Here is a 27,637-nt window from a genome sequence, read left to right as displayed (position 1 = left end):
GTTTTATGGAACTCCCTACAAAAGACCTATGTCCAGCAGTGGACGTCGATTGGTTGAGATGATGTCTGTGATTGGGTATATCACTTTGACGGATTAACGTCCACTGCTGGACCTAGTCATAGTCTTTGGTAGGGTGCTTCAAAATCCACGGTCCTGGGCCGCTTATTTCTAGAGGCTCCCAACGACTAATATGATTTCGTGTGCCCACCTAGGCGTCTATTGGTTCAACTTCGCGTCCAGCTGAGCTATGTCAGTTACTCAAGTCCTACGAGAGTCCAAATTAAAATTTTAAATAAAAATTAAGCTTAGAGTCAGACAGATAATTAGGTTTTATAAAGGTGTTTTTGGGTGAATTCATTATAGGGTTTAGAGAACTTTTATAACGCAGGACGTAGGTACATTTTTTTTATTCCACTACAAGTTAGCCCTTGTCTGCCATCTCACCTGGTAGTAAGTGATGATGCAGTCTAAGATGGTAGCTGGCTAACCTGTTAGAGAGACACCGTACCGGAACACTAAAACGCTAAGCGGCACGTCTATGTCAGTAGGGTTATAACTAGCCACGGCCAAAGCCTCCCACCAGACCAGACCAGAGAAAATTCAGTAATTTTGAATTCCTAAATTGCCATATGAATTACTAGCTGTTGCCCGCGTTATTCTTTCGCGTTTATTACGGTTTTTTTATAAATCCTGTGGGAACCGTTTGTTTTCCTAAACGGCTAGCATGGACAGGAGACAATTATATCCCCGGGGAAAGAATAAAAAATTATCTTCTCCCACAGCTTTATCAACTCTCAGAGCATTGGCGCACAAGTGAAATAATATCCTAATAATATATATGTAATAATAAACGAAGGTATAATTCTCCTATTTCATACTCCCGATATGCTGGGATAAAAAGCTAGCCTATGTTACTCTCCGTCCTTTCAACTAACTCTATGCCAAAAATCAAGTTAATTGGTTGCTCAGTTCGGGCTTAAAGGTAGTACAAACAAACAAATAAACGAACACATTCTCGGATTTATAATATTAGTGAAGATTTAAACTGCTGCTGTTTAACAGCCGAGACATCCGATTAAAAGTCCAGATGCTAGGAGTGAAGTTACAAGTTATTAGATAAAACCTTTTTACTGACTTCTAATACAGTTAGTTATGATATTTACAATGCTTCCGCGCAGTAAATATTGTCAATTAAAATTTATGAAATGATAGGAAAAAATACGACCGCGAGAAGGAAACATGGCTACCGGCCATTTGTAAAATGCATGGCATCCGACTCATTAATACTGTAAGGCTGTTGTTACACTGTTCCTAATAATAAGCGATAAATCCGCCTATTCAACTTGTCCCTATCCAAATATCTCCGCTGCACAGCTAGCATGGGCGAGAGACATCTTTCTCCAGGAGAAAAATGTATATTCTCTCGTTTCAGTTCAGTTCAGTTTTATCAACTCTCCAAGCATTGGCGCACGGGAAGAAATATATCCCAAATAATATAAAAATATAATATACGTTGTAATAATAAATGTGGATAAACTTCTATTCCTTGCTGCCTTGCTTTGGCAGGTAAACACGTAAATTTTAATCCTAGTCAGGATTTAATCGGGGTATATTTTAGATTATAGATTTTGGCTTCTGCTAATTATATAGCCATACTGGTGGGGGAGAGATGGTTTTTTTTCCACCGATGTCTTCTTATAGTGATAGTGGAATATTAGTTTAATTTCAAAATCCTCCCTAACAGTACTCTCTCATAAGAGGGATTTAGACTTCTGAACCTCTACGGGGCACCAATGCAGTTCTGTCAGCTTTAAAGATTATTTATAGACGTTAGTGGACAGGGAAACGGTTTGAAAATTGTTTGCTGTCTATAAATAAAAACTTTTATAAATGTTAAGAGAGTAACGCCAATAGCTATGTGGCTTCGGCTTATTTTACGGAGTGAACAAGTTTAATCTCGGCCACGTACCTATAACGGTGAAGTTAAATCGTAAGGAAATCTGCATGTCTAAGAGCACTCCATAATGTTTTTATTTATGCATATTACACGTTTTTAAATATAGCACACACACACACACACACACAAAAACATGTACTGATTTGCACGTCAATTACAAGTGCAAATAGCATTGACAAAGCGTCATGTAAACTTAATTTGTCAAAAATTCAACCGATGCGTCACCGATAAGTGTTTGGTGAGTTTTTTTCCCTAAAAGCTGTGCGTGAGTCATGGAAGATATCGATGCCGTGTATCTTTTTGGATAACTCGTTGTATTTCGTTCATTTACGTGAAATAGCCGCTGGTTTCTTCGATGGGATTTAGTAAATGTTCTCGTAGGCATGTCAACTCAAAAAATCCGCTTTTGACCAGCTTAGTGGATAACGGCCTATAAACGCAACTAATTCTGTTGCCGTGCGGGCGCAGTGGACCGGTAATGGGCTGATGACGATGTGATACCAACGCATTAGAAGTTAGAGCATACAGAAAACAATCATCAAGAACTGAAGAATCATCAGTGAAAATTATAAACTCGATCGCAACTATTACTTTCGGTAAGAAACAAAAGATCAAAAAACAGTCATTATAGCGGTTTTTAATTTTTAAAAGTTTCGCGTCCTTGTAACAATATTCCGTATTCAGATGGAACTGGAAGTGTAAGTAAGGACAGACCATTTGTAGCGGGCTCGCATGTGTGCATTCTATATTAGCCTTTACAAGCCATTCACAACCCCGGGCGATATAACCCGTACCATTAAAAGGACAAAAAAGTCTTATAACTGTCTTGATCACTGTGCACGCGCCGTTAATGAGGTATAGGTGGTCAGACTTGTTTGTTAGAAGCAGCCAATCTAGAGCCAATGGTATTTGATGCAGTGTCACCGCCATAGCTTGGGCCCAACTGATTGGCCGACTGAGTTTGCTTAATCGGATTGACAGGTGACGGCGTGGCGTGATACATGTAAAGAGCGCAATTATAACACTTATATATGACTTGTATTGCCATTTTAGTATTCCGCGGTGGCTGTATGGGATTATGTGTTAACTATAAAAGGAATGTTGGGTGTTAATAAAAATGTACGTGAAGGTTTATAGGTATATTATAGCGATGGCATATGGCTCAAGCTATGTTATTATTCCAATACTTAACTAGCAGTTGCCCCATACTTTGTATGCGGTTTTACGGTTTTTTGTAAATCCCGACGGCACCGTTAGTTTTACTAGAGCAGAAATATTATTTCTCAATTTTATAAATACTTCCGGACCACTAGCGGGATAAATACGGATGATATTAATATAACGAGTTAAGAACTAATGAATTAATGAAGAGGTGATAGCCCAGTGGGTAGGACTTCGACTTTACTCTCGGGGGTGGGGAGTTCGAATCCCAGCACGCTCGCTTCAACTCGCCGACGCTCGTCAACATCGTGAGGAAACCTGCATACCTGAGAGTTCCCCATAATGTTGTCATAGGTATGTGAGGTCCACCATTCCGCACTGGACCAGCGTGGTAGTGGTGGCCGGTGATTGGTTGATATGATGATGATAAAGAACTTATCAAGTATTTTTGTTATGTTATTTAAAACTCAATAACAATTACTTGGAAAAGAACAATAATTGTGATAACAAAAAAGAACACCTGGCTAAATTTGTTGTGGGCTCTTCTTAGACCAAGACGCGTTTGGAATCCTCGTAGCTTTAGTTTTAAGTTAACGAATATACTCGTAGTTATCGCCATCATTTCATACTACACATTTCTCATGGAATGTACGCATCAAATAATATTAAGTACAATTATAGAGGTTAAAACACACACACACACACGCACGTACACGCACACACGCACACACCCACACGCATACTCACACCCTCACGCATACTCACAGACACGCACGCGAACTACTTTGCACTTTAAATATATTGTAATGTCATTTTTCTTTAATGTTCATTTTTTAGTTAACTTATCTTCTTCTGTTAAGATGTCTATTATTTTTAATATCAACACAAATATTTTTGTTTGTATACCTACCCTCGTTTTTATGTTTATTTCTTTTTATGGAAGAGCGGTGTCTTCTGACACAGGGGTAGTAATACTACCCTTAAAAGAAGGCTCCAGCCATTAGTGTTTAAAGTAATTTTATTTACCCAAATAAACTATTTTTATTTTTATTTATAAATGGCCATCTATGGGCCTACTTGAATAAAGATATTTTTGCCTTTGAAACTGACTTATTGTCAAATTGCATGAACGTTGTGAAATAAAAAGGTATCTAAGAGCTATCGAGTTTAAAGTGAATCAATGATTATAGGGATTATTAGAGTAACATTGAAGAAAAATTTATGTAAAATTTTAGCCATCTTTAAATTAGTATTAAAATGATTTTAAACGTAAAATTAAGTTATTTGTTTAAAACTAGATTTTGCCTCCGGGTTCGCTCACGTTATGTTCAATTTTTGATTTGGGAAATTTTCACTACAAAGGTTTAAAAAAAAGTCTTGCTGCTTATACAAAAATATGAACGTAAATTACTTAAAAATACAGAAACTTTCAAATTTTCATCCCCTATTTGATGCCTTTGGAGTTGGAGTTTTTAAAATTTGTGAAACATGTATTTCTTTACTTTGAATAGAAAACCTAAAATCAAAGTTTCATGGATGTAACTTGAAAAATAAAATGATAAATAAAAGATTTGTATATAAACTTTCATCCCCCATTCAAAATTCAAAATTCAAAATTCATTTATTTCAAGTAGGCCTAATATAAGCACTTTTGAAACGTCAAGTCTGTCTGTTTGTAGTGATTCTACCACCGGTTCGGAAGGCAGATTCTACCGAGAAGAAGCCGGCAAGAAACTCAGCAGTTGCTCTTTTCCAACATCAACGATTTACATTTTGCATTTTAACATTCATTTTTCTATCTTGTGAGAGCTGCAAGCGGAGCCGGATGCTTCCAAGCAACCTTGTCATTAAAAAATTCATCAATTGTATAGTAACCTCGCTGTAATAAATGTGTTTTAACAAATTCTTTAAACTTGTGCATTGGCAGGTCCAAAATCACCTTAGGAATCATATTATAAAAGCGTATACTCAATCCTACAAATGATCCCTGTACCTTACGCAGACGATATGCAGATGACACTAATTTATGACCATTTCTTGTAAGTCGACTGTTTATGTCCACTTTTTGTTTGTAAAGACTAATATGTTGTCTTACAAATACTATATTGTTATAAATATATTGTGAAGCTTCAGTAAGTATGCCTATTTCTTTAAACTTCTCACGGAGGGATTCGCGTGATTTAAGTACCCTGTTAGGGTTGGAATTTTCAAAAATCCTTTCATAGCGGATGCCTACGTTGTAATAACTACATATATGTGTGTAAAATTTCAGCCTGATCCGTTAAGTGGTTAAAGCTGTGCGTTGAAAGATCAGTAATTAGTCAGTCAGTCAGTCACCTTTGTTTTTTATTAACATTTTAGTAATTATTAAATTCGTATTAAAACCATGGATCACAATCTTTAATTTGCCATCACAGGCACTTCTGAGAGGTTACGTTGCCAGATAGATTTAGCTGCAAAGCCGTGTATACGGTACAAAGAGATTTGAGACTGCTTTCGTGACAAAGAACCATAACGCTGGAGTGTTCATGAACTATTTAAGTTTCCCATACATCAACTTTCTCTCGGCCGCTGAACTAATGTCGTTATTTATGCAAATACATTTCCAACCTACAGCATTAATTCAATAAGGGCGACGATAAATCTAGGGCCCGCAACGCATCGGTAAATCAGGTGAGCGGCGGTTTTTGAAGTGGGAAATAGGTATTGCGTGCAGAACGCACTGCCACCACTGGAGTATGGTATGGTGGTATGGCTTAATATAGAATGATCTTTTTCATAGAAAACGTATAATCCTACTTCCTACTAAAATTATTATAATTAATAAATATACTACGACAATGCACACATCGCCATCTAGCCCCAAAGTAAGCGTACCTTGTGTTCTGGGTATTAAGATGACTGATGAATATTTTTATGAATAATATACATAATAATATACTTTAACAGCGAAGGAAAAATTCGTGAGAAAACCTGCATGTAGAACCTGCTCTCAGAGAGTTGTCCATCAATCCGCACTGGGCCAGCGTAGCAATCGCCTTAACCCCTTCTTATTGTGGGAGGAGACCCGTGCTCTGTAGTGGGCCATTAATGGGTTGATATGATGATGATAAAAGTTTTGTAGGTTAAGAAAAATACATTACGCTGCGACACATGATTGATTGAAGAAAAAATCGCAGGACAAAGCTAGTGATGATACATTTCATGTTGTGTGTGTGTGTGTGTTTCATGATGTTCCATATTTCAGGCTATGATTCCAAATAATACTGTGAATTATCAAGCCAAAGCGGCTGAGGCGTATCAATAATGTTTCAATTATTTTCGGATGCTTTATAGTTATTTTAGTCACCCCAATTATATTTAGGGGTATTTTAATACCCGCGCTACTAGCACGAATTCTAGAGTTCACTACGCGCTTTTGTTAATTTATAGTTCTATTAGAATTCCGAAACTAACTTTGAATTTATATTTAATTTATACGTACATTTGTGGAGTAAATGTATTCGTTTATTTTGTGATCGTAAATTTAGTTCTGTTTCCAAATATTGACTAAAGTTCGTGCACAGAGCTAGCAAGTTACTTATTTGTTAATTAATTGGTAGATATTAATAAAGAGTTTGCTACTAAGCGATAAGGCCGCCTATTCTATATCCATCTTTGTATTTCTATTCTTCTTTTATTTCCCGTACTTCATAGTAATATACAACGTTAATAAACACATCGCCATCTAGCCCCAGAGTAAGCGCAGCTTGTGTTATGGGTAGGTACAAAATTTTTTAAATAATATACGTAAATATTATCAAAGTTAAGCTTAATTTGCTTATTATGCTATTTGAGATGTTGACTTTACAATGAATAATTGTTTACTTAACAATTATTCATTGTAAAGTAACACAGATTCTTCTGCTTTTCGCGGAGTATAGCAAATTAAGCTTAATTTTGATAATATATCATGGATTTCCGCAAAGTAACGCCTGCAATATACGTAAATAGTAAATACTTATAATATACAGGTAAACACCCAGACACTGAAAAACATTTATGTTTATAACACAAACATTTTCCAGGTGTGGGACCAGGTATCTAAGCTATCTATCACAGCTGACTTGGTTTAGCGGCAAAATAAACTATATATACTATAAAAATAATTACATATATCTAAACCACGACAGCGATGGATTTTCATACGACTTTTGCCGGCCGTTGCTCGCATTTGGACAGTACAACAATTAAGATTTTTATATATTGTCTAAAAATGCTCAAATTACCGAGCATGTTTGAGAACAAAATATTTAATCCACAAATTATATAAAACTGTAATTTTAAACAAATGCTATAAACAATGGCATTAAGTAATGTTAATCAAAGCAGACACAATTAAATATGTTTTACTAATAGATTTATTGAATTACTGCTATATAAAATAATGCCTATGTATATTTGTCCAGTTTTAATTTAAAAAAAAAAATGAAATTGAAATTCAAAAACATTTTGATTTGCGCGTTAGGGCTGACTGTTCCGGTTGGTTTCATTAAAACAATAGTGCTCCGCAGAAACGGCCTGATAAAATCAAAAATAAGCTCTATTTGCACTGTAATAAAGGCACTAATGAAAATGTATGTAAACCTTTGGAAACAATAAGGTAGCAGAGTAATAAAACGGTCTAATGAAATCCCACATATTTGCGGCAATTTGCCTTATATTTTTTTAAGTTCTTTCCATTTAATCATCAATTTCTCAAGGGCTGTCTAAATAATAAATCTCAATATCCATGTTAAAATGATTGCTAATTCGTAACTGCTTGGTACTGAATTTTTGTGCTGAAGAATAATAAGCCTCTGCAAAAGGGCGGGGCAGTGGGAGGGGATTACCAAAATCAGGCTTTAAAATTATGCTGCTCGTTTCTGTAAGGATGTTTTATGATATTCTCATGAGTATTAACCCAAAATCTTAATTAATTGCATTTTAAGAACTAAACAAAGTATTCTGTTGGTACCTAATTCAAAACTTGTGTAGGTTACTCATATTTGACGGGCGATTGGCGCAGTGGGCAGCGACCCTGCTTTCTGAGCCAAGGCCGTGGGTTCGATTCCCACAACTGGACAATGTTTGTGTGATGAACATGAATGTTTTTCAGTGTCTGGGTGTGTATCTATATATTATAAGTATTTACGTATACTATTCATATAATTATTCATCAGTTATCTTAGTACCCATAACACAAGCTATGCTTACTTTGGGGTTAGATGGCGATGTGTGTATTGTCGTAGTATATATATTTTATATTTTATTTAAAGCAAATCTTAATAAAGTAGTACTGTTATTTTCGTGCAGACCTTTGGGAACTGGTAGTGTCTATAAAATAACTAAATTTCGATAATAATAGCGTTAGTGAAATATTAAGGTCTTATATGATGTGATAAACGACTACGACACCGGGAGGTATCTTTGCGAGTCCATGTAGGACTGAGGTGCATCTTTTTTTTTTTTTTTTTTGCTTTTTCGGAAGGACACTTGCCGATAACCTCCTAAGGGGTTGCTACGGCGTCACCGGGGGAGTGGGGCGAGCGCGAAAGCTCGCCATGAGAAGAGCCCCAGGGCTCGACGACATCGGGGGGAGTATGGGAGACGTCGACCCGAGGGTGCCTCCTGCGAGGACTCGGACCTCGGCTCGGTTCGACGTTAATCTGACTGTTGGTGGACTTTTGGACTAATCATTGTTTAGTCCGAACGCCCCCGTGACCGTGGTAAGGATCCACGTCCGGATGACGTCAGAAATCGGGGCCCTCGTCTTCGCCGGCGAAGACGCTGTGAATGTTGCGTGTGTGTGTGTTGTTGGGACACGTTGTCGGTAGTTATTTTGTCGTCAGGGTCGTCAAGGACATGCTTCGGACGTCGCCGCTTTGGTTCGACGTCGGGGACGGGGGTATAAGTGGACGCCTCGACCACTAGGGGGTTGGGGTGTCGGACTGCATTTTCAAAGTAGGTCTTTGATAATGTTTTCATGTACTGGGCTATGGTGGGAAGATCGAGGTCTCGGTGGAGATCTACGTTGCGCATGTACCACGGACTGTCCGTGGTCATACGCATAAATTTGTTCTGCAGGACTTGAAAGCTCCTGTAGGAGCTGTGAGGGCGATGGGCGAATACGACGCTGGCGTATGTCATAATGGGACGTATGCACGTTTTATACAAGGTTACCTTGTGACGGAGGGATAATTTGCTTTTGCGGCAAATCATCGGATAGAGACGACCCATCACATACGCAGCCTTGTTGCGGGCCTTGCGAATGTGTGCGGTGAAGCTCATTCTATGATCGAACGTTACTCCCAGGTATTTGGCCTTGTCTTGCCAGGGTATGGGACGCCCGTAGAGGGTGACCTCTGCGGGGTTTACCGTGAAGCGGCCTCTCGGTTTGCCCGTGAAGAGCACCGCTGCGCTCTTCTCGGGGTTAACCTCGATCCTCCAGAGGCGGAACCACTTGCCCAGCAGGTGGAGCGCCTTTTGGAGTCGACTTGCAATGTTGCTCTTTTTGGGATCGGTCGCAAAGAGAGCGGTATCGTCGGCGAATTGGGCCAGTTTGACCGTCGCCGGTAGGTCGCGGGGAATGTCGCTCGTGAAGAGCGCGTATAGAAGTGGGGAGAGCGCGGAGCCCTGAGGGACTCCCGCTCGTATGGGTCTAGGGGAAGAGAGCGTACCGTCTAGACGATAGCGAAATGTGCGATCGGTGAGATACGCTCGCAGCAAACGAACGAGACTAGCTGGCACGCCCAGATGGTGCAGCTTGTACAACAAGCCGGCGTGCCAGACCCTGTCGAAGGCCTTGGCAATGTCTAAGAACACGGCCCCAGTGGGGCTCATGTGTCTGTATCGATTGAATCCTGCCAGTATGTGCTCCGTGAGGCGGTGCGCTTGGTGGACGCAAGAGTGCTTGGCTCGAAAGCCGAATTGCTCGTCGTTAAGGAGGTTTTTCTCCTCTACGACTGCCTTCAGTCTGTGTAATATTACCCTCTCATACACCTTTGCTAAGGTGTTGAGGAGGCTTATAGGGCGATAACTGGAGGGAAGGTCGCGGGGTTTGCCCGACTTGTTGTTGTTGACACCTCTTGACTGAGGTGCATCGATAATGCAGTCGTATTTATATCAAAATACCCATCAACTCAATGTCATGAACATTGGTTGTTAATGAAATATAATTTTAATTGTTTCTTGAAAACGATCTATTAACTATTTAATAAAATAACTGGCAAATATGAATTTATAGTTATCAAAAGTTTAATTATTTACCCACTTTATAAAATTACTGTAGCAATTTGTTCGGTATTCTAATTGTATCGATACTGCGTTATGCACAACACCATAAACCTTTCTCTTGTGTTTAAACAAAGAAATGCAAAAATACGAGTGTAACTTATTGCGGCTCTAATGAGAAAGGCAAAAGGTTGACTAAGGGCTCTTGCAATAATGCGTTAACACTGTAAGTGAATTCCTAAGTATTTGCTGAGGTAAAGGAAAGTATGAGTTATTTTACTTTGATTTGGTGGTGAGGGTGGTGTGTGTGCGCCACATTAAACACACACATGCACATACCTATACAGCATACCGAATTGCACAAAGTACATAAAGCTAATAGAAGCGGTGATAGCCTAGTGGTTCGGACTTCGGCTTCCCTTTCGATGGCTTGAGTTCAAATCGCAGCAAGCGGTTTTAACCAATTAACCAGCACTTGCTTAAGCGGTGAAGGTAAACATTGCGAGGACACCTGCATGCCTGGCAGTTCTCCATAATGTTCTCAAAGGCGTGTGGGGTCCACCAATCTGCATTGGACCAGCGAGGTGGACTGCGACCTAAGCCCTTATCATAGTGGGGGGAGACCCGTGGGCTGGTAATGGGTTGATTTGATGATGATGACATAAAACCCCCCATTCAAAGGCAATCGCTTCAAAATTGATCGCTATGGCTCATTTGCATCGGATGAAATACATTATAATAATAAATAAATACACTACGACAACACAAACATCCCCATCTAGTCCCAAAGTAAGCGTAGCTTGTGTTATAGGTACGAAGATAACTGATGAATAATTTTTATGAATAATATACATACCTCTTTTCTATGTTTTTTCCTTTTACGCCATTGGTTGCTTGGAAGAAATCGCTATGTAGCGATAAGGCCACCAAATTGTACTCTCTTTATATGTATTTATATCTTTGTAACTACTTTTTTTTCTGTGGTGTACAATAAAAGTGTATTCATTCATTCATTCATTCATAAATACTTATAATATATATATAAACACCCAGACACTGAAATCATGTTCATAACACAAATATTGTCCAGTTGCGGGAATCGAACCCACGGCCTTGGACTCAGAAAGCAGGGTCGGTGCCCACTGCGCCAATCGGCCGTCGAAAAATGTAAGAAAATGTATGAAACTCATGCAAGGCTTAAGCAAGTGTACTTGTACGTGGAAACGCATACTTCACCTGATTTCTCTTTTCATATGAACATTGCCTTGTGATAATTAATAAATAGACAAAATAAATATTAACACGAAATATTGTTTAATAATAAATGCTAATTTAGCACAAGATAAATAAAATTCAGTGAATATTTTTTTATGTGAATTAATCTCGTTACTCATGCATATTGCCATACAGTCGTAAAACCCAATTTGTGATATCGTTGTTTGCCAGCAAAAAAAAAACTACAGCTTTAAAAAATGCGAATTTGAAATGAGAAGTTTCAGCTTTTATATCAAGAATTAATTTACAGTTTAACGAAAATGTGGGTAGGTACATAATAATATTAGTGACATTGTAACAGCATTTTAAACTCGAGGCATTTTTTGTTTGGAAGAGATATTATTATTTTTTGTCACTCGCTCCTTATTTTGTTTCAGTTTTTGGGTTCTGTTTAGTTATTTAGTTGCTAGGTTTATATGATAGCTAAAGCTCAGAGCGATTTAAAAATAATAACATTAATTTTTTAACTGCACAAACGAATTTTAAAATACAATTTAAGAAGTTGGCTGTGGCAATCCTTATATAATTTTTATAAGTACTGTTTAGCTACTATAGTAGCTCCTTCAACTGAGACTGTTACGTTGCCAAATTGTGTTTAACATAAACTATTCACGTCAAACTCAAGTGCTTTCATACTGCAGTTACATCAACATGTAATTTCTCCGCGTCAATAGCCATAATGTCTGTCGCGGTACATCGCGTGACATCGTACAGTGACACGAGCTCGTAGACTAAATAATGGTGTCATAAAGTGTCGCGTCTCGGATTCAGCCAACGACGCTTCAGCCCACCGGAGTTGCCGTGCGGTTTGTGTGTCACCTGTAGGGCAATTCTCTAAAACCACAAATTCATCGTTTATGCAGCGATGAAATTTTTGAAGTCATACTTCTTTCGGCGCCATTGATAAAAATTATGACAGTGAATTTTTACGATTTTAATAATTAAATAACGAATTATAATTTTTACACCGACACCTGAATTCTACTTCGTAAAGTTAGTTCTAGGTGGCATGAATCGATAACTATGTTCAAGTTGTATATTCTAGTATTTTATATTTAGAATACGTGTTTCGTAACAGTACAAACAGTGTGAATAAATAAATATTATTACGTTAATAAAACCTTTTTTATTTAAATAAAATCTTTTTGATTTAATATTTATCTTTAATCACTACTGCATTTTAGTTTTTTTTTTCCGTACGCCAAAGAAGTATAACTTCTAACGCGTGTACATAAGTACACACACTCTTTTTTTTATTAACTGTACACCAGCGCTTGACGACAATCATGCCCGTTAGAAAGCAATGAGAGGTCTAGGTTGGAGCACACTTGCCTAGAAAAAGCCTATTCACTCTTGCCTTGAAAGTACTCAAATTTTACGTGGTAGGAAACACTGTTGTCGGGAGGGCATTCCACGTCTTAGAAGTACGTATCAGAAACGTGCATACAAAACGTTTCGAGTTTCGATGCCAGCGCACACGGTGTCTCGCTGTTTTGTGGTAGAACGGGGAAGTTCCTGAGCACACTCACTTAATAGACATATTTGAAATCAACTAAACAAAACACATTATACTTTATATGAAATTAGAAGTGAGCAAATAAAATCACTTCTTATTTTATATTAAGAATAATGTGTATTCGGGTAAACTACACATCACTCGTATATTACATATATCACTAACACTTTAACAATTAATGCGAAAGTATGTTTATTAATTTGTACAGCTTAATTTAAAAAGCATTGTGGAAGTTTATGGCGCCGAAAGTGACCTGTTTAAAGCCCTGACCTGTCTTAAACTTTTTATGTTCTAAAATATTTTATTTCTATTTGTGATTGTAGCATTTATAGTATTATCAGGGAGTGAGATGCAATAAATGTGATTAGTAATACGCGTTAGAAACTGTCGGGAGAAATAGTTTCATATAAAATGAATACTGGGCGAGGTTGCTATTAAATGTAAATAAATATAGCAAAGTGGAGAAGTAAATCTCTAATTTTGTATAATCGGATTATTGTCTAGTCAAGGGGCTAGTTTCATAGTTAGTCAGATATATTTCGCCGGCGAACTTAACGTTGAACATGCTATTTCGGTTACAGAGAATAACACCGCTGGACGACTGGTTTATTTTTGTTTTCTGCACACTTTTAAAAAACAAGTCTGTTTTACTTTTTTAAGGGAAAATCGTTTTGGAGTTTGTGACTGACCTTCTATTCCGAAACCTCTGGCTGGCTGGAGTTCTTAAGTTAATGCCGATGAAACGTAATAAATATACGTACGTATGTACGTAAGTAACGTAATAATAAAATAATGCTGTTGTCCGGGCATCAACGTAAAAACTACTGAACGAATTTAAATAAAATTTGCCATAGTAGTAGCTGATATTACGGGTCAACCAACATATAGGATACTTGTTATCCCGATAAACAATAAGTTTCCTCAGGGAAATGGGAAGAAATATTTTATCAATTTGACTTCAAAGCTCCGTTAAATTTTAACCAACTTTAATAGTTATTTTTGATTTGAAAGTGTATACTATCAAGCATGTATTGTCTAATTTTAATGAAATCTGATAAATATTGTCAGAGATAAATGATATAACTCTTCACAGATAACAGTAAGTCGCGAGGCATATGGAACAAAGATCGAATGCATGCGTATCATCCTACTAAATAATAATATTATAAATGCGAAAGAAATAAAGTAATATAAATATTAAGTTTGATTATATACCTGCAAATTCAGTTTTATAATATTCAAATTGAACCTATCGCTTAGAAGTTGCGACGGGTATACAATAACACGTACGGCCGCGAATAACATAGTTTGGAAATAAAACAGTTTCTAGGTTTTTTTCTAGGTGCAGACGAAGTTGCGCGGGTCAGCTAGTGGGTTAATAAAGTTGATGATGATAGGTAAATTGCTGGGACATTCTACTTGTACGAACTATTTGTGATGACGCCCGATTGTAAACATTCATAGAGTCCGATCACATTGAATGACTGCTTACTCCGATTTCTGACGTCATGGGGAAGTTGGTCCTTGCCAAAACCACACGGGGTGTTCGGACTAAACCCTTGTCCAAAATCCCAATAGGTCCGTTAAATAAATAAATAACTATACTACGACAGTACACACATCGCCATCTAGCCCTAAAGTAAGCGTAGCTTGTATTATTAAGAACTAAGACGATTGATGAATATTTTTAAGAATAATATACATAAAAACAGCCAGACACTGAGAAACATTCATGTTCATCACATAAACATTTTCAGTTGTGGGAATCGAACTCACGGCCGTGGACTCAAAAAGCAGGGTCGATGCCCACTGCGCCAGTCGGCCGACTAACGTTAGCCCACTTAGTCCAAAAGGTAGATTTGAGCTGAGGTCTAAGCTCTCGCAGAAAGTCGAAGTTCAACCCTCCGTAGGTCTAGCATGCGCACCACGAGAAGATTATGTCTACCACTATATCGTCTATTCCTATAGGGGTACTTCGCACAGCGAAATTTCGATCTCTCGCTCATGGCCAGTCACGCTTTAAAGCCTTTAACGTGGATATCAACTACGACCCTTCCGAAAAAATAATCTTTCCATGGACGGCAGCAGTTTTAAAGCACAAGATCGCAGCATCGTATAGTCAGTGAATAGTGCTGTTAAGTGGACAGCCAGCTTTACATTTGTACCAGCGCTGACAGCAAGGAATAAAATTAGCTATATGATTTCTTGTTATTTGTTTTATTACTCGAATTTATATCTAACTAAAATTAGTAGCAGTAAAACACTCTCGGGACGGTGTTGAGACAGATAAAACGTATGATTGTCCACAAATTCATTACAGGAGATGAAATCATCGGAGGCGTTATAAAGCTGATAAAAAACGTGTTAATTTATCATCGGAAAGTCCTCTAGATGTTCTACACGAGCGTCTAGACTGAGGAGGCGGGAAATAAAATATAATGGCGCTGTGACAGTGCTCAGCGATTTGGTGACATGTTTATATTCTAATTTGCAAGCAAATGGAGTTTGCGGGTGATACAAAAAATTGGGTAACGGGTGTAATGACATCTTGAAAGCCGGCTAAAGCCAGATATCCACCGAGAGGGATGCGATGTATCTCTCACGGGAGAGCTCTAAGAAATCGTTTTATTTCGTTGACGACCGATTAAGCAGTGACCGTGCTTTCTGAGCCAAGGCCGTGGGTTCGATTCCCACTACTGGACAATGTTTGTGTGATGAACATGAATGTTTTTGAGTGTCTGGGTGTTTATCTATATATTGTAAGTATCTATGTATATTATTCATCAGTCATCTTAGTACCCATAAAACAAGCTATGCTTACTTCGGGGCTAGATGGCGATGTGTGTATTTTCGTAGTTTATTTATTTATTTATTAATATTTTATTTTAGAGTTAGTTGATTTTGTGCACGAACGCAACGGTGAGCGCTGTGAATTTAAACAGGAGGTCATGGGTTTGATTACCGGCAAAGGCAATATGGGAATTTATAATTTCTTAATTTTCTCTGGTCTTCCCTGGTGGGAGGCTTCGGCCGTAGCTAGTTACCACCCTACCGATAAAGACGTGCCGCTAAGCGATTTAGTGTTCCGGAGCAATATCGCGTAGAAACCATAGGGGTATGACTGCCATACTTCCTAACAGGTTAGCCCTTAACCTTATCTTAGACTGCACTTAACAATTATTCATTGTAAAGTCAACATCTCCTGAGGATGCTCCGGTTTCGGAGCGAAACGTGCGTGACGGTACATTATTCTCTATCTGTTTGGTGAGGAGTATAAGGATTGAAGAAATTATAAATTACACCATACAGATTCACCTATTTTTCGCGGAGTATAGCAAATTAAGCTTAATTTTCATAATATATCTTAGACTGCTTCATGACTTACCTGGTGAGACTGCAGTCAAGAGCTAACTTGTAGTAGAATAAAAAAAAACACCAAATTGCCCCTGCTGAGGTTCGAATCCCGGACCTCCCACTTATAGAACAACAGCACACATGAGGTCATCATCGTGTCAAGCAAAGGAGGTCCACTGTTGAATACAGGTCTTTTGTAGGGCCGCTTGGCTCCAGCAGCTCCTTGCGACTCGTTTTATATAATTTGTCCAACGCATCGGAGATCTGGAGGTCGTCTCTTTTATATTATCATACTAATTAAATTAAATAACTCCCGACTGCATAATGTTTTCCGATCAAAGGATTAGTTAATACGCTACAATGTTAGCCCATGAACGTAACGCGCAATTTCATGTTCTAAATGCGTACGTAATACCTGCAACTGGAGCGATCGATTTGTATTCACCAATTACTGTCGATTGTCGAATACCATTTGACAAGTCTTAAGAAATGAACTCAAATCTAAGTCAAATGTGTAATTATTGTATACTAGTTTTTGCACGCGACTTCATCACCTGGAAATTTTTATTAATATGCCATGCTTTTCTCTGATCCCTGAATTATCACTATGCAAAAAACATATCGATTTCTAGCTAGTGAAGAACAAAAACAATTAATCAAAATCACAGGAGCCGTACACTCAGAGCTATGGACTAACGCAAATGAGGTTGAACACCCAAAGGAGGCCTTGCCAAACCTCAAAACACGACTGACAACAAAACTTCTACAACTAAATCGGGTCAAACTAAGGACAGTAGTAGGCATGATACCAGGACATTTCCTACTTAACTCCTCTGTGCAGGCTGTGTTGGCGTTCGACACACGTAATGCTCCGATGTAAAGGAGTAGCTGGACAATCCGTGAATTTCCGTAATCCTGGGCTTGTCTCCGCACTACTTAGTGCGGAGACAAGCCCAGGAGATAAAGGAGAAGGAGCCACTTTTTTCTCTAATAAAAAATAACCTATGGGCCGTTTCAGACCGAATAGATATTTTATATTTCAGATGTTTTATATCATACTTTTTAGCATAATTGAGTAACAAACATGCATCCAAACTTATTTATTTCTTTTTTTTTATTTATTTACAAGCTGTTGCCTGCGTTCGACGTCCGCTTTTAATAAGGCTTTTTACAAATTTTATAAATTTAAAAGGCGTATAAAAATTTTCGGACCCGACAGGATTTGAACCTGCGACTCTCGGGCAATCTCGGCCTGAGCGCGTTCACCAATTAAGCTACGGCTCTCCTGTTTACAAATCCTAATACAAAGCTATTTCTGATGTGTATGTGTTTCCTACTCTGGTTTTATAAAATTAGGATGAATTTTATGAATTCTTATAAATATTTTAGAGTATTGACCCACTGTTCTTCTTCAATAAAGGGTGGTGGGCTGTGGCAATCATCATCAAGAGACTATAACAGTCCATTGCCGGACTAGATGCCACTCCTAAGGGGCAGGCTTACCCATAATCACCAACCTGGGCAGAAGGGTTGCAAAGACAAAGCACGCCGCTGCCCGTTCTGTTGAACTCCCTTAGTCGCCTCGTACGACACTCTCGGAAAGAGAAGGGGTGGTGACTACTGTATTTTAATCAGCTGTCACCATACGGTACTACAATCGAATTATTATTGTTTCCAGTTTACACATTCTACCTGTAATTTGGATAATTATCTAATTAAGTATTAAAATGAACAACCAAGAAATTCGAGACCGTTCGATAAGTAAGAGTATCATATCAACTTTTCTAATTTCAAAGCTACTAGGTAATATACCAAGTAGTCGAACTCGAACTGTTCTACGAAAATCAATAATATGGGAAATGTCAATATTAACTCAATTCGGTAAAACAGTGGCAATGTACCGTTCATGTTTCTTCGAAGTTTACGCTCCTACCTTGCATAGAGAATAAGAGTTTTAATGAAACAGATGCGTAGATAAATTCTAAGGGCCTTACAAATAAACGTGGAATAACACCGGAATCTCAGAATCATAATTTATTACGTCCTTTTAGAATAGTAAGATGATTTGAAAAAAAATATATGGATGATATAGACTAAATTACACAAAAAAGAAAAGAAATACACAAGACGAATTATCTATGAACTAATCACAAAATGGCGAAGCAAAGCCAACTGTTCGACGGTAGACGATAAAATGACTTCAGATAGCTGCTTTTACAGTCAAATTCAGGCAATCTGTAGTTTATTTGATAATGAGGTTGCTAAGAAATTTCAATAAATCCAACAATAGTATTAATTGACCACCTGAGCAGTTGGCCGACCTGATGTTAAGTGGAAATCATCCCTACTAATATTATAAATGTTAATGTAAGTTTGTTTGTTACGCTTTCACGTAAAAACTACTTAAACGATCCTCATGAAACTTTGTACACATATTCTTGAAAGTATTAGAAGTAATATAGGATACTTTTTATCCCGACATTAAGAGATAGAGATACTCCTCAGCGGTCAGCAGCACCCACCTCATTTAAGGCTTGGCGATACTAAATACATAATTGCTGCTGAGGACTTCAGTGCTAGGAATAAATAAAAAATGTTAAAAATGTTCTTCGTTAACCTTCAGCATATTGATCAACAATTTCGATTCTTTCTTTAACGATTACTATTTTTTGTAAGTGATAGAAGGAGCTAAGACTGATCAGACAGTTGTTTTAAGATATTGTTACTATGTGAATTGAAAAATTACTTTTTAAAACTACACCCGTTTTTTTTATAAGAATTCGTATTCTTAATTTGTTTAGAACTACAACTAACTAAAACAAAATCTAACGCAGACGAAGTCTGGCAACAACTAGTCGTCTATAAACAAAACAACAATTCGCAGATCATGCAAGGAACACATCCTTCAAAGTTTCACGCTGTGTCCATAAACTTGAGGCGTTGGTGCTATGTCTTATGTTTGTAACTGCGCCGGCTACCAAGTCCATCAGACGGAACACAGTTATGCTACGTAATAAAAATTGCCGTAGGTCTACTCCGCAGAAGCACTGTCACAAAAAGTCTCTAAACTACTAATAAAAATACAACCAAATAACGTTTTAAATAAACAATAATGTACAAACAAATAAGCACTAATTTTAGTGACGTTGGTGCCTCTACGCATTTATGCCTTGTCTATGATCAAGTACACGCAGTTACGGCGGATCCATCCATATATCAATCAGAAGCGATCTGCCGACATTTATTTACAAGTTACACGTATTTTAACCCGCGGCTATTTCCGATAGTGTAAATCCGTGGACGTATTTGGGTTGTTTTTGTTGATGTTGGGTAATGTTTGATACGGGCGGAGTTCTCATGTTGTTTTACGGTTTAGCATCACGCTGTGTTTTATGTGAGTATATGCCAATCCTTGGTTTAGGAATCGTTAATGTAATTCCTTAACTTCTATAAGTGCTGGGTTACAGTCTTGTATTTTGTTTTGAATATTATCTAAAGTACCTATTAATTTGCGCAGAAAAGCTATCTGGCTGTCATGATATGCTGAAGTTCTGTTTTATCAAGATCAATTTCGTACCCACATTCTAGCTAATAAAAACTACTTCTATTTCCATTTATACTGCTACTGGATAGTTACTGGAACTACTAAATTCCTCAGAGACCAATGGTATAATTAATTGAAAATAATGCTCATACAGATAAATATTAAAATATCGATTTATATGGTACTCCAATCAGGCAGACATTTTCTAGAGTAGAACTAGGACTATCTCTTAAAAAATAGCACTTAAGATACTTAGATATTTAAATATGGAAGAAGGAAATCCTCAACAAACATCCGGAAACGACGTGTAATCAGGGTATTAGTAAAATGAACCTTGGTTCATCAAATCATTATCAAGTACTATAGTTGTTAATTAAAAAAAACCATGATTTCGCTACGTTCTCGTAAATAATATTTAATAACAGCAAAGATACTAATTCTAGATACAATTTATCCTGCAAACCCGCAAACCGTTTTCATGATTATCGACAAAAATAACCTACTCAATACATAATAACGTTAAAAAACGATGATAGTTGGGACTTTAGCCTCCCAAATCTCTATTCTGTCCAAGTTATTGCTTCAACAGTAAAGGAAAATATCGTAAAAGAAACCTGCAGGCCTAAGAGTTCTGCATAATGTTCTCAAAGGTGTGTGAAGACTACTAATCCGTACTTGGCCAGCTTGGTGCCTAACCAATTCTCATTCTGTGAGGAGACAATCTAGTGAGCCGTTGTGTTGATAATGATGATGATGATGATGATGATAAACAAAGTTACTCTTATAGGCACTAGGAAAAGTTAATTTCAGATTTAAACATCGCTTTGAATCGTCATAAGCGATTAGGTGCTAACATTGCGTCACGATGGGGCGATGGCGGGAAGCCCTTCGGCGAACCACTCCGGGCTGTTTATTTATTTCAAGTATTTATATTTGCAATCTCAAAGCTTCCTCAAGCACTAAAACTCTAAACTTATCTTTGATACAGGATGTTTTTGACAAGTATAACACTTTAAGTTTTTTTTTTAAATTTGATAAGTATTTTGAATGAATGAATACACTTTTATTGTACACCACAGAGAAAATTTACAGAGATACAAATACAACAGCACAATAAGGTAGAACGTAATTTGGCGGCCTTATCGCTAAATAGCGATCTCTTCCAGGCAACCAAAGGCATACAAGAAGGATATTTTTAGGTTTCCAGAAATTAGTGTCGAAATATTAATCTCCAGAAAGTGTTAGGGGTTTTTTCACTGTCAATTTAGAATTCAAAATTTAAATTCAAAAAAATTAATTTCTATGTCATTGCATTGCGAAAGAATTGCATGATGATAGCAGTAGTAATACCGCGTTTTATTATAAGGCTTGTATAAGGAAGCACTACCGCTATGCTTATTTCTGCCGCTAAACAGCATTGTTGCAATGCTGGGTTATGGTCTGAAGGACAAGTTGCCGGTGTAATTACAGGCTCATGAAGCTTAACATCTATAATGCCTGAGGTTGATAGGTACAGTGCAGCACTTTGTAGGACATATTCCTTTCATGCCCTGCGAAGTGTTGCTGCGGTTTTAGGCGAGGGTTTTTGACTTACCATCAAATGGGCCATCTGCTTGATCCGTCAATTAGTGGTATAAAAAAAAATATGAGTGATTTTTGATATCGTTCGATATTAGTCATGCATGATAATGACGTTCGTTCCTTCATTACCATGTGGCCTTCTAAGCGGCATCGAAAAATAACTCTAATTCGTTTGGCTTTAAACAACCAGATCAAACCACATAAAATCGGAAAACGAATTCTATACCTTCCCAAATTGTAACTTCTATCTCCTTATTTTGAAGTTGTGGTAGCCCATTGGGTTGGCCCTTTCGGGGAGCCGGAATTCGAATCCCAGCACGCCTAACTTCAGTTTCAATGGTTAAGGAAAACATTGTGAGAGTTCTCCATAATGTTCTCGAAGGTGCGTGACTACAGCCTTAGCCCCTTTTCTTTTTGGGAGGAGACCCGTGCCCTGTAGTGGAAGGAGACCCGTGCCCTGTAGTGGGCAGGTACCATTACCTGCCCACTACAGGGCACGGGTCGCCTTGATATAATGATGATGATCTTACCCTTCTCTTGTATTTGCATTTTTTTTTCTTTATATAAAAGTGTATCCATTCATTCGATTGCCCCCGCCAGAATTTAATTCGCAGCGATCACCTCCGATCTGGGAGGTCAGTATAGATTAAGAAGGAAGAGTGGGTAATCGAACACCCTATATGTACCCTCTACTTGCAAGAGCTATGCAGCACTTCATATACCCTTTGTGTACAGTAATGTCAAGCGATGCCTGCAGATCAAAAGAATGCCTACGTAGAGAGAGCAGCCGCGTCCATCTTGTTTGCGTATCCAGGTTAGTTTATGATCTTTCGCCATAAACCGGCGCTCCATTCAGGGAATCGTTATGTAAGATTTGTAGGAGATATTTTAATATTATTTATTTATAGAACGAAAATAGCCTCTAAATTAGGTTATAAACGTACGGTTGGAAGAAAGTTGGCGAAATGTTTTTATGATATCTATATGAACGTTCAAATGAAATAAATGTGTCTGTTTGTCTGTTAGTCTAGGCATATCTCTAAAATGGCTTAATGGAATTTCAAGAAGCTGATATCGGTCTTTATAAGTGTTTTAGATTCACAAAGTCAGCGTCGAAGACGAATAGATGGTACTTTTAATGTATACATTACATCAGGGCTTCCGACCTTTATTATGAAAATTAAGCTTAACTTGCATAATATATCATGGATTTCTGCAAAGTAACACCTGCTTCTATCCAACAGAGGAACCTTCGGAGCATCCTCAGGAGATGTTGACTTTACAATGAAAAATTGTTAAGTACTCAACCATTAATAATTGTAAAGTCAACATCGGTTTCGAAGCGAAACGTGCGTAGAGAGTACATTGCCGAGGATCTGTTTGGTGTGGAGTATACGGATTGAAGTAATTATAAATAACACCATACAGATTCTGCTGCTGTTCGCGGGGTATAGTAATTTAAGCTGAATTTTCATAATATATTATGGATTTCACGCAAAGTAACGCCTGCTTCTATCCAATGTCTGTACAAAGTCATTACAAGGCCACACCCTATACTTTTACGCACCTAAGTATTAGTTCAAAAGTGCTAATGTTTGATGCAATACCATTTTTAGCACTCATTACGAAACTGTGTACATATAAATCAAATCTCCAAACACTGGAGCATGTGAGATCTGAGTTCGAATTGATTAAGAGTCAAAAGTCAATATCCATAAAGTTCCTTATGTCTGCCGTGGATTTTATCATCCGAATTTCAATCTTATGCCTTTGTCCTTTGTCTTTGAGTAATTGAGGATATGGAATGAAATGGTGGTGAAATATAAAAGATAAAGTGCCAATGGTAAGCTGTTAAAGGCAGATCCACATTAGGTGGGAGACACCGGTGCGTTCTTAGGAAGTTCCGGGGGGTAGGTTAGGGTAGGAATCCCACATAACCTGACTTCCTCCCCAAGAAGTCGGGTCTTGCTTTCAGGAGATTTCCCCCCGTTAACAAAAAAAAAGGCGTGTCGACAATATTATTAAATTTTTGATAGTGTTAATATAATATAATATATAAAAAAACCTTGGCTAAAACAGTTGTTATCTGTACTTCTAAAACTATTTTACTTACTCGGTAAGGAAGTAATCACAACAATATTTGTTCTAGTTTTCTCTATTGCTAGTATTTGTGAGTTCTTTGGGAAAATAGTAATGCACTTAGTTAAAAGTACTCTCGATGGCACTGGGATAGACATGGCCAGGTTCTTAACTCAAGGCTGAATAAAAAAAGTAGGTAGACCAATTTTTTTGATATATAAACTCAATGCTTCTAAGGGCTTCAAACTAAGGGCCCTTTTTCTATTATGCGGTCTATGCACACCTCTCGTATCACCGCATTCATGAAGAACGCTGGTAACATACTATATCAATCTATCACACGCACGTGGACCAGACCGCATGCGGGCATAAATAAATACTACGACAATACACACATCGTCATCTAGCCCCAAAGTCAAAGTCAAAGTCAAATATTTCTTTATTCAAATAGGCACATAGATGGCACTTTTGATGCGTTATTATATAGGTACAAAATGTGTACATAGCAGTGAGTAGTGATGGCGATAACTACAATCGTAAACTTAAAACTAAAGCTACGAGGGTTCCAATCGCGCCCTGGTCTAAGAAGAAGCCCTCAACAAACTTAGCCGGGTGTTGTTATTAGAAAATATTTAAGAAGCAACCTGGTTAGAGCAATTGTTTACACCCAAGCGTTTTTATCGTTTACGTAATCCTTTATATTATAATAGGACTTTTCTATAGGCTTTCGCTTAATACAAACTTAGAACTTCTTTAGTGACATCCCCAAGATATCAACAAGTAATTTATTGTAAAATTGTATACAATTTCCTTTAAATGAATTGCTTATTTTGTGTAGTCTAGTGTACTGCACTGCAAGTTTATTTTTGCTTCTAACGTTCAAATTATTGCAATCACATTTTCTTTTAAATTTTGATACATTTTTGTGAACATACATTAAATTTTCAAATATGTATTGGCTACAGAGTAAAAGCGTAGCTTTTGTTATGGGTACTAAGATAGCTGATGAATATTTTTATGAGAATACTTATAGTATACAGATAAGAACTCAGATACTGAAAAACATCCATGTTAATCGCACAAACATTTTCCACTTGTGGGAATCTAACCAACCGCCTTGGACTCAGAAAGCAGGCTGTCAAAACACCACATTACAGGAAACACCTTTTATGTGGCAGCACCACTATGTTTACGTTAGCAATCCCGAGTACGGTGCTTTGGTGTGATATCAATTAGTTGCCCACCACGTGTAATTACAACCTACAGTTCAATTTTACACTACTTTGATTACAACCGGTGTGCAGTAGAGATGTACTCTTGGTTGTACAGCACCAACACAGCTAGCATGGGCAGGAGGCAATTATCACCCCGGGTAATGGATAAAAATTTATCTTCTCCCACAGCTTTATCAACTCTCAGAGCATTGGCGCAGAAGTAAAAATAATAACGTGAATCCCTGTGAAAAATTTAAAGAAATAGGCATACTTCGGTAGCATCACAATATATTTATAACAATATCGTATTTGACAACATATTGGTCTATATAAAAAAAAGTGGATATAAACAGTCGACTTACAAGAAATGGTCATAAATTAGTGACATCTGCATATCGTCTGGGAAAGGTGCAGAGGTCATTTATGGAATTGAGTATACCCTTTTATAATATGATTCCTAAGGTAATTTTGGACCTACCAATGCATGAGTTTAAAGAATGTGTTAAAACACATTTATTACAGCGAGGTATTTATTTATAAAATTGATGAATTTTGCTATTGGCATACCATGGCTACTGGCACATGAGATTTGACAACTACGCCTCTGGTGGACAAAATGCAGCATTTTGTAGGACGTGTTCTTTGCATGCCCTGCGCAGTTTCTTTATGTTTATATGGGTCATAAAGTACTGCATATAAAAAGTGTAGACCTGGTGCCAAATCAAGGCCTACTTTATCGAGGATTAAAAAAAGACTGAATCAACCAGTCAATAGCGCTGGATGTGTACCGGTAATTTCTTACATATCCAGTTAATTTAAACTTTCATACTTATATTGTAAAACTGAAAATAAACCTTTTTTTTGTTCTCATCAGTGGACCTCCCATCTATAAGGCACCAGCGCTCACCACTGCACAGGGAGGTTTTATATACAACTACAAGTCAGCCCTAGACTAACCTAGATTTTACAGCTATGACAGTTATATTAAACCCCTTATCAGTTTTTACGCGGCTACTAAATCACTTAGCAGCACGTGGTTGTAGGTTGTAACAAGCCACGGCCAGAAACGACAAAATTCAGAAATTTCCTTAATTACCCCTGCCAGAATTCTAACCTTGGATCTCCAACTTCAAACCGGTCAGCAGGTCATCAAAAGCTTTTAAACTTATCAATGAATGAGGCCAAGGTGACATTTTCCATCATATACCTCAAATGGCCAGCATATTTTGGCGAATGATTCACTGTGTCCAAGCTATACTCATAGCTCTCAACGTTGTCAAGTCATACCGGCATTTATCGTAAATCTCACTGCTACCGCAACATGGTAGTGTTTAATGCCTACATAATAAATCTACAGTGTTGTAAAACTGTAACCGGAGTTTGACTACGTTGCCGATATTGTTACGCACTCGATGAGTTTGACTGTGCGTTGTAGATATTGTTACGTACTCAAGGAGTTTGACTGTGCGTTGTAGATATTGTTACGTACTCGATGAGTTTGACTGTGCGTTGTAGATATTGTTACGTACTCGAGGAGTTTGACTGTGCATTGTAGATATTGTTACGTACTCGCTGGGTTTAAGCGATGATAGGGTAAGCTTCGGCTTTTCTTTCGTGGAGACCGAGTTCGAGCCCCGGCACGCACCTCTGACTTTCCGGAGTTATGTGCGTTTTTAATTTAAGCAATATCACTTGCTTTAACGGTGAAGGAAAGCATCGAAGTCCGCACTTTCCCAGCGTGGTAGACTGCGGCCTTAACCCGTCTCATTCTGAGACGAGACCCGTGCCCTCTAGTGGGCCGGTAATGGGTTAATGTTGACGATGATGACTCTTTGGGTTAAAGCAGTGATAGCCTAGTAGGTAAGGCTTCGATTTCCTTCCGGGGGACCGGGTTCGATCGCCGGCATGCATCTCTTACTTTTTGGAGATCTTCCTCTGGGGGCAGTTGCGAGGAGAGGAGACCCATGCTCTGTACTGGGCTGGTAATGGAATGATGACGATGATAATGAATAATGACTCTTTGGGTTACGACATCTAGAATTAACTAAGTAAAATTTTTGTAGTCGAATTCCAACAAGGAGTTTATTTATTTTACATATACCGGCATACATTGGCGCAGTTTGCAGCGATCCTGCTTTCTGAGTCCAAGTCCGTGGGTTCGATTCCCACAGCTGGAAAATGATTGTGCGATGAGCATGAAAGTTTTTGAGTTTCTGGGTGTTTATCTGTATATTATTAGTATTTATGTATATTATTCACAAAATTATTCATCATTCATCTTAGTTGCCATAACACAAGCTACGCTTCATTTTGGGCTAAATTGCGATGTGTGCATTGTCGTAGTAAATTTTATTTATTATTTAATATTATTAGAACTGCATCATTATTAGTTTTTATTACATGCAAAATTCGCCAGCAAATCGCTTTAAGCACCATATATATTTATGGCACATACCTATATATTTATGGCTGCAAGAAAGATATAGATAGATAGATCTAGATAAATCAAGACTTTCTCAACACCCTAATTCTAGAGCTTGAAAATGACGAAGCGAGTGGGAGTTATAATCGCTTCTCAAATAAACTGCCATCTTTATTTCACGTCACTGTGACAGATGTCAATTTCTGAAAGTGAATACCAGATTCTATTGAGATTCTAATAAGAACTGGATTATTAAATAAATGTTTCACCAATCGAAAGTTTG

Source organism: Pararge aegeria, chromosome 20 (assembly GCF_905163445.1).
Source record: "Pararge aegeria chromosome 20, ilParAegt1.1, whole genome shotgun sequence".
NCBI classification, from domain to species: Eukaryota; Metazoa; Arthropoda; class Insecta; order Lepidoptera; family Nymphalidae; genus Pararge; species Pararge aegeria.
This window is presented reverse-complemented; position numbering follows the sequence as displayed.